We start from the raw sequence: 15,128 nt of genomic DNA on the forward strand, positions 1-15,128 counted from the left end.
CAAGGTTCTTAAGAAAAATTCTGTGCATAGGGGTCTTCTTGACCCAGGAGCTATGCTTTTCAGGGAATATTATTAGCCTTTGTTCGTGCCCAGTTTTCAGACAAACAAATATTTTGGGGCCAGAAATGTTTTGGCTTTCTTGTTCATTCCCCCAAATATAAAATTTTAGGTTCTATTTTCCTACCTCAACCCTCAGTGAAAATTTCAACTCAATCTCCCAAGCCATTCTCGACATATAACAGATACGTCATTTTGACAATCGGGGTTTATAAAGCCAGTCATTGCAACACACGAAATACAACAACAAAAAAAGCTCGAAGAACAAAACACTACTTCAAATAATACAAACCAAGAAATGAAGAAAAAACAACAGGGTTAACGTTTTTAACCGACAAACAACCATAATAAATTGCAACGCCTAAAAACCTTAACAAACCATCCACTCGAACATAATTCCGTATCCTTGACCCCTATACGAAAGAACTTGCACAACTGTTTAATAGCACACGCGTTACTCTCAGACATTCGCCCAATTAACCAAAACTCGCACCCAGACACTTTTCGAGAAAATTCATTCCGAAAATCACCCAGCTATTCACACTCGCATACACATTGAAAGAGACTCTCATTCACATAGCGACACATTGGGCAAAAGTAGGGGCCGGTTACCAACGTAAACTTTTCCGAAAAAGTTCTTTTCTCCTAAAACAAACTATCCCCCTCACCAACATCAAATTCTTCAAATGCTCTCTATTCAACCCAACTTTAAAATAAACCTCCTCTCCCCAACACTTTTTGGCTTGGGAATAAAACCTAAAAAGAATAAATTTGTCCTTTTGATCTTGGCACTCTTGGATTTCTTGGTCGTTTAGAGTTTGCTGTATTTCTTTCCGTTCTGACTCGCTCTAATCCATCAGGCCTTCTCCTTTATTCTACATCTACGACAGGCCACAACGGTCCTGTATCTACTTAACCTGATTTGGTCACGAATCACGTATACCATCCTTCAAACTCTCCAAATAAGCCGACTTGAGAAGCCAGATTGCAGGTAACTTAATTGTTTTATCTCAAAATTTCACCATCCTAATCGATCTAGCAGCCCTATAAGCCTAAAATGTCCTAGATGAACCACTTCTAACTTGGCTGCTTCAGCAAAACTCCAAACCTCTGACGCATAATGTAGACTAGAAGCTATTTTGTCTGGAACACTCTTTTCTGAATCCTCATATCATCTAGCTGACCTAAATACTGCTCAAAAGCATATTTGTAAACTTATTACCCCTTAAATTACAGTACAATTTTCTACATGCCTAGACATCCGCTTTAGCCTGTTGAACTTAACACTCTAATAATTAAAAAAAAAATCCTCTTTAACCTCTAACATTGTTCCTCAAAATAAGCAACCTCAGACTCAACCTTTTCCTCTGCTTCTAAATACTAATACTACTGACTTCTTAGCATTTAACTCCAAATTCTTCCTTTTTAACTAATTCTTCATTACATCTAATTATTTCTGAAGATTATCTCAGCTATCTGCCACTAGAGTTATGTCATCTGGGAATACCATTAATGATAGCCTAAACCAATCCAAAGATGCATAAGGGCTCTATTATTTTTCCTAAAGCTATCTAAATCATAACTTAGGGAAAATAAATTAGGATATAAAGTGCATCCTAGTTTCACACCAACACGAGACGAAACCATTATAGAAAGTTTTCTCATGACCTTCACAATAAACTTCATCCTCCAATATATCTTTGCTATTATCACTAAAAAAAAATGGCAGGCCTACTTCTAACAGACTTTCAATTAACAACTTTCTATTTACCGAGTCAAAAGCACTCTTCAGGTCTCAAAAGCCATGAATCGCCGACCTTTCCTCCCTCTAGTATGTTTCCTTCTCAATTCCTCCAAAGTAAAGACAATACTCAAGAATCTTAAACGTCGACCTGAAGCCTGCTGGTACCTGGGTAAGTATTTCCTCGTTTTCTAACCAATCTCTTAACCTAATTTCTAAAATCTTACAAAATAAATTATCTACCTTATTCCTCTTAAAGATACACCCAAAGTTTTTCATGTAACTTCTTATCACCTTTCTTAAAAAGAGGCACTGCTACCAAAGTGTCCCATGGCCGAGGCCAACAAGCTTTCTCCACTATAATTATATTTGGCCACTTTACCGTTCATATTTACGCATTTCTGCAGTTACCGTGGGGAAAATATAGAAATAGTTGAGATCCCTAAGAGTTCCAAGCTTAGTGAAAACCAAATTCTAATATACCTGATTTTTCTACTAAAAACTGTTTGTGAACAATGGGTAATTTACATATTTTAGGGTCATTACATATAGGGCTGTAGGGATCATCTCAAACCCTGAAGCAGTTTCAGCAGACCTTTCGTATGTTCTGAACAAAATGGTCATCCAAGACTGATGATCCAATACTATCGAGTCCATTAGGGTGCTCGAGGACAAAAAAGGTGCGGGAGGAGGATGATTGTCGTCCAAAGACTTATACCCCTTAAAAGAGCAACAGAACTATAGGTAACTGACCGAATGAGCCCTATTAAGCTTTCTGCAGCCACGCAATCCATAAAAAGTTGCCAGGAAAAAAGAAAAGAAAAAATAAGACATCGGAGGAACGTGGCTCTTTACTAATGTAATGCTAATGTGCTGCATATGATGTGTTGTTAGTGTTGTAACTAGTAAAATTGGCCACGGTAAAATTGGGTATTTTACGTATTTTACCGTAATTTTACGGACCCCCGTAAAATTGGTATTTTAGCTATTTTACGCTAAAGTTCGAATTTTGTTCGAATCACAAACCCCTGAATCACAAAGGCCGATTAATTAGAGTAGATAGCTCTTTTGAAAGTACTAAAAAAACTTTAGCGTAAAGAGCGAGGCGTTAACTTGGGGGAGAACCCCCTCACATACGTATCATTTCTTTTCGCTTTAAGTTTTAATGTTGCTCCTTACTTTCAGTTGAAAAAACTTGTTTTTTTATTTAATTTCTGATCGTTTTTGAAATAATACTGGGAAATCCGGCGTCCTCTTCATAGGAATGTCCCTTCCCCCCCGGAAACATCCTCCATGGAAAGATTCTCCCCCGTAACTCTTACTCCGATCCCCCTCCCCCCTGCCAGAAAAAAATTCCTCCCGATAACGCCTGTATACTTCCCAATAACGAAAACTTATATCATAGGCAGCGCGCTAGCGCTGCCTAAGGGCTTGTACCCATTATTAAGTCGAAAGTGATTGGAGGGCAACTAGCCCCCCCCCACACACGCCCATCATTCCCCCAAACACATCCAATCAAAATTTTGAGATAGCCATTTTTTTCAGCGTAGTTGATTTCCAGATAGAAAATATGTTTTTGAGGAGGACACTCCCCCACAACCCTCAGGGCGAGGGTGTTAAGTTATCCCCTGGGGGCATATAAGTTTTTTATAGAAGTCGTTGTCGTAGAAACTTCAAAAAAGGCTCATTCGGTTTGAAATTTAAAGAGCTAGTGCCATTTATAATAGTCAAAAGTTACTGGAGGGCAATTAGCCCCCCCACGGCCATCATTTCCCCAAACACAACCCATAAAAATTTTGAGAGAGCAATTTTGTTCAGCGTAGTTGATTTCCCGATAGAAAATAGGTTTTGAGGAGGACAGTCCCCCCCCACACCCCTCAGGGCAAGGGTTTTAAGTTATGCCCTGGGGGCATATAAGGTTTTTAAAGAAGGTGTTGTCGTAGAAACTTCAAAAAAAAACTTATTCGATTGGAAATTCATAAGGGCTAGTTCCCTTTTTAACAATAGAAAGTAATTGGAGGACAACTATCCCCCCCCACGCCCATAATTCCCCCAAACACATCCAATAAAAGTTTTGAGATATCCATTTTGTTCAGTGTAGTTGATTTCCAGATAGAAAATATATTTTTAAGGAGGACACCCCCACCACCCTCAGGGCAAGGATTATAAGTTATGCCCTGGGGGCATATAAGGTTTTTATTGAAATCTTTGTCGTAGAAACTTGAAAAAGGGCTCATTCGATTTGAAATTCAAAGGGATAGTACCCTTTTTAATAGTCGAAAGTGATTTGACGGCAACTAACCCCCCTCTCACGCCCACCTTTTCCCCAAAAACATCCAATCAAAACTTTTAGATAGCTATTCTATTCAACGTAGTTGAAAGTTTTGGAAATTAGGTCTTTAAGGATGACAACCCCTCCCCCCACAGCCCTCAGGACAAGGGTTGTAAGTTATGCCCTGGGGCGTATAAGTTTTTATTAAAAGCGTTTTAGTTTTAGTTTTTAGTTTAAGTTTTTATTGAAAGCGTTGTCGTAGAAATTTCAAAAGGGCTCATTCAATGTAAAATTGAAAGGACTTGTGCCTTTTTTTAATAGTTGAACGTCATTGGACAGTAACTAACACTCCCCTCGCACCCACCATTTTCCCAACTAGATCCGCTCAAAATTTGTATATGTCCAATTTTCTCAAAAGAAATCAATAGTTAGGAAATTAGGTCTTTAAGGAAGATAGACCCTCCAGAGCCCTCAGTGCAAGGGTTGTAAGGTATCCTCTGGGGGCATATAAGGTTTATATAGAAAGTTGTTGTATAAATCATAGGCAGCACGATCGCGCTGCCTAAGTAAAGAACGGGGACACTCGAGAACGAGACAAGAAACGGGGACTAAGCAAAGAGGAGGACACTCCCCCACAACCCTCAGGGCAAGAGTTTTAAGTTATGCCCTGTGGGCATATAAGAACGATGTTGGCATAATGTATTATTTATTAATTTTTTTCCTTTAGAGCAGGACACTTCGTAATGAAGAAGTTGTCGTAGAAACTTCGAAAAGCGCTCATTCAAATGGAAATCGGAGTGGCTTGTGCCCTTTTTAATAGTCAAAAGTGATTGAAGGGTAACTAACTCCCCTCTCACGCCCACCATTTCCCCAAACACATCCAATCAAAATTTTGAGATAGCCATGTGGCAGCCATCAGGGGGCTGCTTCCAGAACAAAAATTAAATACTTTTGTTTCCAGAACAAAAATTAAATACTTCTAACTTAGCATTGCAAGCAAAACAAATTTGGCTACTTCAAGCGAATTTGCCCATTTTCAAAGAAACAAGAGATAACTCCTTTGGTTTTGTATGTTAAATTAAAAATAAAATTTTCCAAAGAAGAAGTTTTCCAAGGAAAAGTGAAGAGCTACGTTAAACTAAAGAGGATAAGAAATAGTGGGTTGAATAATGATACAAAATTAAAAGGAACATTAATCACTATCAATGAATAAACGAAATCCAAAAAGAACAATAATTTGTATTGAGTAATTGCACCAAACTTGAAACAAACAGAAATTCCCATTATCACGAGTAGATCTAACGAGTCGTGAGTAACAACGCCCAAAGCTTTCTAAAAGCTGGAACGGAATTTTTGCTTTACTGAAAACAATTTTTATTTCTAGCAGTGTGGTATTTATTTGTCAAAATATCAGCAACAATAACGGCCAAAAAAGAAGAAAAATCACCATAATAACCATTTTAACCGCTGAACAAAATGGCTATCTCAAAATTTTGATTGGATTTTTTTGGGGAAACTATGGGCGTGGGGGGTGCTATTTGCCCTCCAATCACTTTCGACTATTAAAAAAGGCACTAACCCTTAAAAGTTTTCAATCGAATGAGCCTTTTTTAAAGTTTCTACGACAGCGCCTTCTATAAAAACCTTATATGCCCCCAGGGCATACCTTAAAACCTTGCCCTGAGGGTTGTGGGGGAGTGTCCTCCTCAAAAACATATTTTCTATCTGGAAATCAACTACGCTGAACAAAAAGGCTATGTCAAAATTTTGATTGGATGTGTTTGGGAGAATGATGGGCGTTGGGGGGCTAGTTGCCCTCCAATCACTCTTTACTATTAAAAAGGGCACTAGCCCTTTGAATTTCCAATCGAATGAGCCTCCAGAACAAAAATTACCTTTTTAATAGTCGAAAGTGATTGGAAGGCTTGACATTTTCATAGTAAAGATCGAAGTGGGTATTATGTATTCTTTTTGTTGTTGTTGTTTAGACCAGGGCACTTCGTATCGAAGGAGTTGTCGTGGGGACTTCGAAATGGGCTAATACAGAATTAGCTCTAAGGGAGAGATGATGGGAGGGGGGGTTAGAAATTGATTTATAACCGTCAGGGCCGTATCCAGGATTTTCGGTTGGAGGGGGGGGCTTTGTAATAGGCAAGGTGACTTGAATCAGAATCTAAGTCTGAAAGAGAGGAGCTAGATTTGGAAGAAAATCCTGTTGAAGAGAGTCTTAATGACTGTAAAAGTGACTGAATGATCCGCTCTTATGATCCAGTGCTTAGTTAATCAAAGTCATCAAAGTGTTACAAATTTCTTTTTTACTTGTATTCGGTTGTTTTATAAATAAATGAAAAATAACATATGATATGAGGAATGTGGCTGAATACAACTTAGATAAGCAAGGCTGTTAGGGTAATATTTCTCAGGTTTAAATATCTAATATGATTCTGCTCCCAAATAATGGTAAATTTGATTTATTTATTCTATTTCTATTTTTTATTTTTATACAAAAATGGATGTCCGACATTAGACACTGTTCAATTACTGAAGTATTATCCTTGGCACGAGATTACCAGAGGAATAAACTAGACAGTTAATTAAATTGATGGAATTCTAGATGAAGGGGCATTACTTTTTTTAAGCCCAGGAAAATCAAAATCATTAAAGAATTTCACTAAATCTGTAAGTGATGCTCTAAAACACCAATTTTACCCTGTATTTCCTAGGGAGTACCTTATTTGACCAATTTTACCTTATTTTACCAATTTTACTTACGAACTTTTTGTTTGACGGTAATTTAACAACACTGTGTTGTACGTTTGAACGACCGTTAAACAACAGCGAGTGATCGGTACTGCAATAAATTCTCTGTCTACTAGATGGTTTTCTCCCTTTATTTACTTCTTGGATAAAGACATATAGGCCGTGATAAATTATATTACAAGCCCAAGCTATTGCTGCTGATATTTGTTTGTTTACTCTATTGCAACCTCCGGAAATGTTTCCATTGGAAAAGGAATTTTATCAACAGTTGGCATACAGCGTAGCCATAGCACGACATAAATCAGTTACCCTCCTCTTTGATACAATAAACACTAGGATGGAAATCGCACGACAAGAGGAATCCCCCTAAAATGTAAAACTGAGAATCTATCACTTCGAAATTGACACTAATCAGAATTTAGGAGCTAAGAGAATGGGGCTAGGCGATGAACTGGAATGAAACAATCGGCCTGCCACCATGGGAAACATGAGCTAAAGCTAGGGATTAATGATCTGAAGAAAATAAGGTCATTCCAGCTCAGTCTCAAGACCAGTAATCGATGAAAAGTAACGATGGATCTCGAGTCAGCGTAATGCGTCACTTCAATGATTCTGAATCATAGCTATTATTCCAGTCTTTTATGACAAAGCAACAAGTTTTGATTAGTCTCTTTTAGCAACTTAATACATAACGACGTTCGTGAACTGGAAAAGATTTTTTTCTGCTACTACTGCAACCTCTTATAAGCTTTAAAACTCTCAAGCTGACACACTGGTAAATATTCTCCTCCATCACACCCCTTTGAAGCCTCTATTTTAACCACTTCTCATGTAGTCTTCATATTTTTGAACCGTATTTTTATATCAGCTTGTTTGAAGCAGAATCCGGCAGCTCCATTTCTTTAAAAAAATGATTTTTCAAAGAAAAGTAAAGAGATACGTCAAAATCTAAAATGAACAGGAAACTATGATGAGCGGAATACATTAAATCTGAAACGAACAGATACAAAAATAAATAATCAAGTTAAACTTAAAAAAAACATAAAGTATTACAAATAAAGCTGGTGCTTCCAGCCGCAAGTTTTTTAGCCCTATCTGTAACCCAATATTTTTTTTTTCAATTTTTGTTGCATCTGAGTTTCTTTGGCCAGAGGACATGAAAATAAGATGGACGCCGATCGGATAAAATCTAATCCCAATTTTAGGGATGTCCGTGCCTCTAGCCTTAAAATTGTTTGTACGTTTGGGTCTTATTGACTCTGGGACTTACGGATATAAGTTTTAAGCCGAAAAATAATTACCTTTTTGGCTATAGTGCTGGGCGGCCTAACATTTTTTTTTCTTGCCCATTGGGGGGACCTTGGTTTTAGATTTTTGCCTTGATTGGAATTGAAATTTTACGTGGTTATTGCGTTATTTTAATATACAGTCGAAATTTTAAAACAGTGTAGTTGTATGTAAGCAATATTTTTACGAATTAAAAATATTGCAATCATATGAATTAAAAAGCAATCACTCGGGATTTTCTATTATACAAACTGAACACCAATTTGATTGTTTGTCTTTTATTGGGCTGAAGTTACCCTGCCCTCCTGTTCTGAGGAAACCCTTTAATATGAAGGTAATCTAATTCATCATTATAGAATGCCACAAAGTCTTGATTTTGTCAATCTTTTTTTTTTTACCAAGCCGTCTATTTCAATTTGTCTGGGAAAGAATAAGTGTCTTACTCCCGTGGTTTTTGATTGAAAGTGTGAATCTCTGGCCAGATTGATGAACATGATATCACATTTTGGATAGCCACGTGTAATTCTTGCGAGGGGCACATAACGAAGGTTTCTGTGTCTGAGCTGAATCGGAATTATAGTGTGTATAAGAGGATTTGTCCGGAGTTTTTCTGCCAAGCTTTCGCTTCTTTGAGTTGTGATTCTGCTTTGAGCGGAAACTTCGTTCAAGTAAGCGAGTAGGCAGCATTTTCAAGTTGAAGTTGGTCTAGGTTCACGTTGCTGGTGCAACCTGAAGTAATCGGCATTGCCAGTTAAATTGTTTTTGTTTCTTCTCGATTAAGTGTTGTTATTACCAAACCCTCAACATATAAAAACCGGTATGTCTCAAGAAAAATTTATTTTTCTAGATAAAAAAAGAAAAAAAAAAGATACGTTAATTGAATGTGGTCGGAAAACAAAATTTTGTCCCTAAAATGAACTTTATTTTCTACTTCATGACACGCAATCAATAGTGTTAGTTTTAACATGTCATAAGTACATAAGCATTACTTTGATCCTTCGCTAAGACTATGTTAATTTGTTTAAAAACAAAAGACTATTGATTGTCTCCTATGTAGTATTTAATGCCAAAAACAATTTGTTTCTATGTGTACCTTTCTATTTGGTTTAAGTGATTGTCTCAGAAACCCTTTACTAATAATTGCAAAATTATGTTAGCGCGTTGTATTATTATCTATAATCATTACACAATCACTTTTGGAAGCTGAATTCTTATACTACACTGTCTTTCCATTTATAATTAAAATGAAGTGATAATATAATAACGTTAAAAGTTCTAATTAAGACAGTGAACGTTGATTTTTCTCTTACATTTACTAATAAATTTCAAATATTTCGGCTTAACATCCGGAAGTCATCATCAACAGAGAAGGATAGAGAAAAAAAAAGAGAGAAGAAAACCATAAATCAACTTTTTTTCTTTCCCTCTTGGGTTTTAAAATCTTTGATTGTTTTTTTTCGAATAACTCCTTTTTTGGTCAATTTCTGGAAACTCATTTACTGAATACAATCGAATAAACAGTCTGAATACTTTAGCCAGAAGCATTGTAGTGTTTTAAAAGAACTAGGAAGTACACCCAGGGACTCTTCAAAGACCAAATTCGTTTTTGGTTTGAAACGCTTTCGAAGTCTCAATTGAGGAATTCTCTGAAATTTCTGCATGAAAATCCCAACTGTAACATAATTTTTTTTTTGTCTCTCTGCAATTTTGGAAATGGAATTTAATCCAGTTTCATTTTATATTGGGGATGCAATATTGGTAATGAGAAGCTTGTCATTTTTAAGTAGACTTATTTTGTTGGAAGAATTTTTACAATACAAACGAATTAGCTGAATTTTTGGACTTGAAGATTTGGTAGATGAAGAAGTTTTTTGGTGAATTCTAACATTGTTTGGATGGCAAAACGGATTTTTTTTTTCCAAAATTGGCTGAACTAGCAAGTTCGCTGATATGCTGATTGTATATTATTCTAATAAATGTGATAATTTGGTGATTATAGCAACACGACAAACCTTACGAGCTAAGTAGTACCAAAGGCGTTTTCCGAGAGGGGGATAGAAAGAGACTGTGGTTGGATATAATCGTGTCAAACAGACAGTAGTCCATTTATATTTTGTGTTCATTTTGTGGACTGATGCGCCGGTACGCTCTTTCTGATACGCTTTAGGTTTTCTGATACGGTGAATTTGATGGTGTGATTTTCATTAAGATACCTTGATTTTTTTAGGTATTTCCTCTCATTTTTTAGAATCAGGGAGATTTTCTCAGGCTCTCTGACTTCCGTAATTTTTACTTATTTTTTATTATAATAGTCATTAACTTGGCTTGGTAAACTCATCCCATAAATTTGTAGTAATCTTTCAGTTTTTTTGGCCTATTAAAATTCTTGCAAGGGGCCAAAAAGAAAGGTTTTGACTAATCCTTGAGCCAGAACCTATAGGTGGGGAGCGGAAATTGGGTTTTGCATTGAAATTGTTCCATCTAACTTTCGTTTCTTCGGGTCATGATTCTTGCTTCGAACCGATTGCTTCGCTTCCACTGTCAAGCAAGCAGGCCCCAGTTTTGGATTGAAGTTAGACTAAAATCTAAAAGTACATAAAGTGCAAAGTAGAGTGGAAAAGGAATTTGATTTTTTAAACTGGTAAGTGAAAACTTTCACAACTAAACGCGTTTTAAATAATTAAGAAAACCTGGGAACTCAATTTTTAAGGCAAAAATGTTCGATGCAGATATGCAGTTTTCATACTTAATGGGTGGCAAGTTTCAAAAATAGAGAACGTGTATAAAAATCAGCACGAAATGTGCCGAAAAAATTTTCATTTTGGAGCTCTAGAAAGTGTAGCTTTCCTCAATGCCGTAGCAAAAGAAAAGACACTCCTGTTAATTGGCAGTAAACTGGGTAAAGAAACCTAGTGATTGAATGAATAAACTATGTAAGAATATAACATGAACATCTTGTTACGAAACAGGAAATGAAAAGAATTGTACATATTATTGATTTGCTAAAAATATAAGCTATGCATTAATATGGGTATTGTTCAAAATATTTAAGTTTATACACTTCAATTTATTAAGTAATTGACTTACCCTCAAGAAAATCTTTTTAGAAATACTGTTTATCGCATTTTGTTATATTTATCAGTTTATTGTTTAAAACTTTATTACACATAAATAAAATCCTTATTTTCTTATGATTGTAAAAATATCACTTTTAGTACCTAATTTATATTATGTTAATCCCCAATTTTAAGTCCAATCTTTTCTTTTGATGCCAAGATAAAAATGTTGACTTCATGCTTTTTTAGTGTCATAAAAGCATCTGTCGTAAGATAAGAGCTTGAGCGTATTCACTCAGTTTACGCAAATTGTGTAAACAGCAAATAACGTGTGATTAACATACTGGGAGCAAAAGATTGTTTACGTTTGAATTTTTACAAGCGAAAAGCATCGTCAAATCTGTAAAATTAGTTTCTGCTTATTTGTTTTCCATTGTTCTGCATGACAACACTGTCCAGAAAACTTTGCATATACCTTTTAATATTAATATTCTTGTAATAACCAAAAGAAAAATGGTAGAAAATCCCGGTTTTCAGGTATGAATAGACTGAAAATGGAGTTATGGGGTAAAGGATGTTTTCATTTTGATGTTCTCTGTACTTCAAGAGGAGTGACGGTTCCCTGGCGTCATGCTTCATCCGCCATTTTTTTTTTTTTTTTATAATAATAATAAGAAGAAATATAGACCCAAAAATGAACCGTTTTTTTACGGGTCCAAAAATGATGCCATCTACTTTAATGATCCATTTCCTTTTGGCCGAGTTTTTTATTTAATGTCCCGCGTCTAGGATCGAGTAGAGCAAAGATATCGGCATAGCTCTCCCGAGCTATCTCATTATTTGTTGAAGTTTTATCATTGCTAAAGAAGTTGGAGCTTATCAAATGTTCCTTTCTTAGTAGCGACATTAGAAAGTTGGCTCAGATCAAGAAAATCAACTTTTGGAATAAGGTTGACTCATTGATGTATTTGTATTTTTTAACACTATCAATAGTCCCCTAAGAATGGATAATGGCTTATGCGGTATAATTTTTCTGATTAAAAATTTGCTCAGACACAACATTTCGAAATTCTTGTTCGATTGTTGCGATATGCATCAGAAAAAAAAAGTACAGAAACGAACTGAGTCTTGAATCGGTCCTCCTACCACCACCTAATTAGTACAAAAAGGTGATGTTTGTTGAATCTAGTTTGAATCAGAATCCTACAAGTATTTTATTTTGTATGACTTGAAAAACAAATTTGGCAAGTGGCGTTTCTGACATCTTTCTCTCTTCGCCTCCCTCTCTCTCCCAACTTATTAACTGTAAGCTAGGCATGTTGCACCTTGTCTGAATCTGAATCACGCGAAGATTTTCAATTCGTATGACTGGCAACTATTCAGAGAAAAGTTAGGCAAGTTAAATCTTGTTTGAAGTGGAATCATGTAAGAATTTTTATTCTCTAATTATTGATGACACAGTCGATTCTTCCATCTCTTCCTCTCGCCCTCTCTCCACAGTTTTTTTTTTCCAGAAATGCATGCATGTTGCCTCTTTTTCAATGCAGAACCGTACGTGGATTCTAACTCCATAATTGCAGACATACTTTGGCCTGTGGCCTTTTTGAATCCCTTTGCCTCTTCCACTGCCAACTGCTCAAAAAAAATAAATGCATAATTTGAACCAGAATAAGCAAGGATTTCCAATCGGCATGGTTCAAGAACTATAGGGTCGGAGGCCCCCTTAGTTCTCCTTTCAACAGCTTTTTTTAGCATAAAGCTACGCATTTTGCATCTTTTTTGAACCAGAATCGTGCAAAATATTTTATTTTTCACAATTGGGGACATAGAGCGACCCCCCTTTCCAACAACTATTTGTCGTTCTGCCATGTTTTTGCAAAAAGGCAAGTTTTGTTTGACCATGTTTAAAGCGCAATTGAACAGGTATTTTCCACTTATATTATTGCATGGATTAAGTGGGCAGATGCCCCCTCCTCCATTTCCTTGCCCTTGCCGATTTTCTAGCAAACAGGCAAGCATGTTGCACGTTGTTTGAACTCCAACCTCACAAATGTTTTCGATCTGCTAAAATTATACAACCAAAGTGGTGCGAGATGACTCTAAAATCCCCGTCCCTCCCATATCAGGCTTTTGAGCAGAAAAATGGCCATGTTCCATCGTGTCTAAACTGCTCCACCTTGAACATCTGGAATGATTTTCAATCTATGATTTGAGGAATAAATTGAGTTTTGGCTTCTGGGCTCCTGCCCATATCCCTGCCATTTTTTTTTAGCAGAAACGTGGGCATGACGCACCTTGTTTGAAGCGGAATCGTTCAAAAATTTCATCTTTAGCTTCCCCTCCCACTACCAACTTCACCGCAGAAATGTTGGCATGCTTTTTTACATATCAGTTTGAAATTTATGAGGCACTTGTGTTTGGCGAATAGGACAAGAGGACGATTTCAGACAGTTCGTGGTAACGAACTGTAAGTAAGGAGTGAGCCGGCTCAATGGTAACCAAAACTTTAAAAAACGGAATTTTGATAGCAATAGATACATCAAAAGAATCAGATTTTTGTGCTGATTTCAAATATATAAGCTTCAAGTTTAGTCTTACCCATCAAGAGTTACAGTTTGTAAAAGTTAAAGTTTGACTCTGTCTTACAACTTTATTTTTTAAAACAATAAAAAACTTTAGCGTAAAGAGTGTGGCGTTGAGGAGGGGATAGCCCCTTTCAAGTACGGAATAGTTTCTGTTCGTTTTAAGTTTTAATGTCGCTCCTTACTTTCAGATAAAAAAACTTGTTTCCTTATTTATTTTCTGAATGTTTTTGAATTAATGCATTTTGGTTCACCGTCAATGAATAATTAAAACAGAATTTGCATATCAATTTTACTTTTTTGGGGGGCTAAATGGCTTTCTCGAAATTTTGGTCTGACGTAACTTACGAATTAAGTTACGTAACGAACTTCTATATTCGTATAATCATTATGTATATTAGGGAGTTTGCCCCCTTGTTGTGGAGTTTGCCCAATACCTCGGTCTTTACGGTAAAGTTCAAATTTTGTTTCAATTCTTTAAGAATGACCCCTTAATCGCAAAAGCCGCTAATTAGAATAAATAGCTCTGATGAAAGTACAAAAACACTTTAGCGCAAAGAGCGAGGTAATGACTAGGGGGCGAACCCAATCCTATACGTAATAATTTCTGTTCGTTTTAAGTTTTGATGTTGCTCCTTACTTTCAGTTGAATATTATTTTTTATTTAATCATAGGCAGCACAATAGTGCTACGTAAGTAAAGAACGAAGTTGGCACAATGTATTATTTTTTTTTTCTTGGTCTTAGACCAGGGCACTTCGTATCGAAGGAGTTGTCAGCCTGAAACTCGTTCAATTTTAATATACAACAAAGAAAAAAAGGTCCGTCGAACAAATAAAGCAACTTTTAAGTCCCTTATGCACGGTCGGATTTAAAGCTTTGACGCTTCTAGGCCCAAACGCTTTTACCGCTCCCTTTTTGCGAGATTTTCGGGAAAATCTCTGAAAATTTGGGGATAGTGGAATCACTAAACATACCAAAACTGATAAGCCAAAAGTAATGAAAGAGAGAGGTGATACCGAACTCTCAGCTGCCATTCTTGGGAGACATCTACAGTTTATAAGTGGCCACGGAATTCCTGCCTTGTTTTAAAATTACTTTTCTATGAATAGGCAGCGCAGCGGCGGTCTGCATCTGGTACTTTGACGATAAATCACGTCAGTCCAGTTTTTTTTTTTTTTTAAGAAAAAAAAAAAATCACTTCATGATAATTTATTGCGCCACCTGGCATTGTGCGGTCCTAGGCCCAAACCTAGTGGCCTATTGGTAAATCCAGACCTGGCCTTATGAGTCACTCACTCTGAAAGCAACGAGTTTCTAACATTCTGGAATGAACGCGTAGAATGTCTTCAAGAGATTGTTCTTTGTCTTAGA

General features: G+C 36.4%; 1 protein-coding gene across 2 annotated transcripts in view; it reads left to right on the forward strand.

Annotated features, from left to right (window-relative positions):
* The window catches only part of Tmtc3 (Transmembrane O-mannosyltransferase targeting cadherins 3), a 586,368-nt gene that overhangs the window by 326,516 nt on the left and 244,724 nt on the right, over positions 1 to 15,128 (forward strand). The window lies entirely within an intron of this gene.

Source organism: Artemia sp. Qi Xiang Cuo, chromosome 13 (assembly GCF_049724085.1).
Source record: "Artemia sp. Qi Xiang Cuo chromosome 13, ASM4972408v1, whole genome shotgun sequence".
Taxonomy (NCBI): domain Eukaryota; kingdom Metazoa; phylum Arthropoda; class Branchiopoda; order Anostraca; family Artemiidae; genus Artemia; species Artemia sp. Qi Xiang Cuo.